The sequence below is a fragment of the Tauraco erythrolophus genome, chromosome 8 (assembly GCF_009769465.1).
Source record: "Tauraco erythrolophus isolate bTauEry1 chromosome 8, bTauEry1.pri, whole genome shotgun sequence".
In the NCBI taxonomy this organism is placed as follows: domain Eukaryota; kingdom Metazoa; phylum Chordata; class Aves; order Musophagiformes; family Musophagidae; genus Tauraco; species Tauraco erythrolophus.
Window position 1 is genome coordinate 14,035,337 of NC_141472.1, and position 3,291 is coordinate 14,038,627.

Genomic DNA, 3,291 nt, shown 5'->3' on the forward strand with positions numbered 1-3,291 from the left:
GGAAGGAGATACGGAAATTTCAAGCGGGAACAAGAAGGGGAATGGTAGGGAGAACCAAGAGAAGAACAGTAGGGAAAAGAAGATTTGGAGGAGAAATACAACATCAATATTGGAAGGAGAAAGAAGAAAACAGGAGAAAAGGGAGAAAGGAAGTAAGAGTAATAGTGGCTATCCTTAGAGGATCTAATGATGTGGTGGGTTTTTGCGGGTTGGTTGCTCTAAGTTTTTTTGAGTGATGCTAAATACAACTATTTACTTAAAATATTATAAATAGAACATATTCTGTTTCTGATAGTTTTATGACAGTGTAGGTTTGGGGTTTATGAAGTTTACATGTTCTTCACCTTAGTGCATGACACAGTAAGTAAAGTCCATGTCCTCCCTTCCTTAAGAAATGACAAAGAAACACTGCTTTGAAAACCCTGGAGGCTCCTGTAGATAACCGTTGCAGTGAAAAAGGGAGGAGGCCTCTTTGTGTCTGGCTGCCTGTGTTGGAAGTGATCACAACCTCTAATGACGAAAGAGTTGTGGGGACATGTAATGTATTGTGCAGCATTCGTGGATGTCATATAGTGATTTTCTACACTGATCTGTCTTGACCCTGAGTAGATTCTTAAACCATAGCAGTACTCATTCTGTAATTATTCACCTAAGCACTATTTACTGCCTTGACACCTCTTAGAAGTGTGGCGTGTGAGTAGATTGACTCTCTGTACTCACTGCATAGTGAAAAGTAGCACTGAAGTCAGTATTTATTAACACGCAGGGATTTCTAATGCCAGTTGTCTGTAACTTCTCCCATAGCTTTTTGAGTCCCTCTGTACACAATAGGAACTGTCTGTTCCTGCTGTACTGTGCACCTAAAATTTGAGTCTGGAAAGTGACCAGATGCAGGGCGTGGGTTGCATCAAGTTGTACATGTATCACAGATAGAGTGGTTAAATGACACCAAACTTCCAAAAGAAAAGAGGGTAAAGAATTAATTCTGGGTCCATCATGAGCTTAGGGTGTTAGCACAGGAACATAACAAGTGACATGCTGGTGAAATTTCATGGTCACAGACTGCCAAAATGTCTAGTTTTCAGAACTTGCTGCTGAACAAGATAAAACAAGCCACTCCCCCTCTGCTCCTGCCTTGTCAGTGCTTGGAACAAGGCTGTCAGACTCACTGCTCCATGGCACTGAATTTCAGTTTTGCTTTCTGTTAACTGAAGTAGAAATTTCTTGTACTTCTGTATGTGTTGTATATACGGAAGAGGTAAAAGAGAATTGGCAGGATATAGGTACCTTCCAGTGGCTCAGAATATGTACCTAAGAGGCAGGAGATTCTGTCGTGTTTTGCACCAGACTTAAGTTGCATGATTTTTCTCAGCCACCTACATAGACATGACTGAGCCATAAATCCGTTTTACTTTGTACTGTTATATCCTTGTGTCTTACAATGGTTGCCAACTCATTACCTAGAAAAGAAGTTAATGTTCAAGAGGAAGTTATGGTGCTAACAGTTGTAGATGGAGCGAAGTTGTAGATGGAGCATGCTGTATGTCTGATATCCCCTTTCAACTCTGCATAAGAAGTAATGGTGACTGCTGTAACAGATACCTGAGTCAGAGAAGGTTATTATGACAATTTTGGAGAATTCTTTTCTGATATCCAGAGTTTTACATTTCTGACATGCAGGGTGATGTTGCTGAGAAGAAGCTGCCATCTGTGTGGATGATCTGCTGTTCATATCTGACTATGTTACGTTTAAACTGTATCTCCTGTACTGAATTATTTGACAGCTTTTCTGTGGCTGTTTGGAGAATGAATGTATTTTTTTCAGCTTTTGTATTAGAATCAATAAGACATTGCAAGTCTTTTAGAAATTCTGGTTTGTGGATTGTGCCTTTCTGTACATGCCATATTTTAAAATCTGTGTTACTCTTACAGTATATTTTCAGTGGTTTGTGGAAAGAACATAAGAAATGCAATTTGAATTGGTGCCATTACTAAAATAGCATCATAATTTTAAAAAATTGGTGCTGTTACTACTACTACTAAATTACTACTAAATTATAAATGCTGGATTTCAAGCTGATTTTCTGAAAAAAAAATCTGCATGCAGTCAGACTGATTGTGCCTGTGTCCCTCTAGACCACAGAGCAACTCTTGAAATTCTTGGTCAACTCATCCAGTAGACCTCTACGGCTTGTTAAATTTGGCTGTGAACTTCTACAGCTCCATAAAAATAAGCCGACTGAATAAGGGCAGTGAGCCTTTCAGTTTCAACAGGAAACTCGGCCATTGTTTGTGTGTTGGACAGCAGCTCTTTGGCATGAGCACAGAGACCCTTCCCAGTCTGCCTCCATTGACCCGAGGGTCATAGAATCATAGAATCGTCTGGTTGGAAGAGACCTTCAAGATCATCGAGTCCAACCATTCACCCTGCACTGTCAGGGTCCCTAAACCATATTGCTCAACACCAAATCTACACGGTTTTTAAACACCTCCAGGGATGGGGACTCCACCACCTCCCTGGGCAGCCTGTTCCAATACTTCACAACCCTCTCTGTAAAGAAATTCTTCCTGATATCTAAAAATTCTTCCTGAAATCTAAATGTGGGAATAACGGTGTCACAGGAGATGCTGAAAGCCCAGAGGAGCTTGGTCACCTTCCTCCTCCTCCCCTCCCACGCAGGGGTGTGGTGGGGGCAGACCTGCAGAAGAATGGCATTGAAGCCCTCCCCTAGAAGCACGACTCCGAAGCTTCTTGTCAGTGAAAAAAATCTGCCAAAAGTGTTTGGGCCTTTTTTGCGATGTGGCCTGCTTTAAAACGGCTTGACGGCCAAAGCGAAGGGAGTTACTCGTCCCTTCTTGTGCTTCGTCCTGGGAGCGTTGTCGGTTGCTTTTGCCTGACTATCCAGCGCAGTTCCGAGGCCGGGGGTCGGGCAGGAGGTTCACAATTCCCGAGGCCGAGAGCTGGGCGGGCCCCTACTCGGGCTTGGCCGGAGGGGAAGGGCGGTCCCGTGCGGCCGCTTCCCGGCGCTCGGCCGATCCCGGCGGGGCGCCGCCGCGCTGGGGGGGGTGAGGGGCCGGCGGCCGCCCAGTGGCTGCGGTGTCGCGCTCCGCGGTCGCGCCCCCAACTCCTTCCTCCAGGTCGACTTATCCCGCTTTCCGCCCCAGCTGCAGGGAATGCCGCCTCTAGCTGGCAGCGCGGCTGCTCCCGGCTTCGGCGGGGCGCCGGCCCCGCACCCCCCGCAGGGAGCCCCGGGGCCGTGACTCAGCACCGAGGCGCGCACCGCCGGCCTG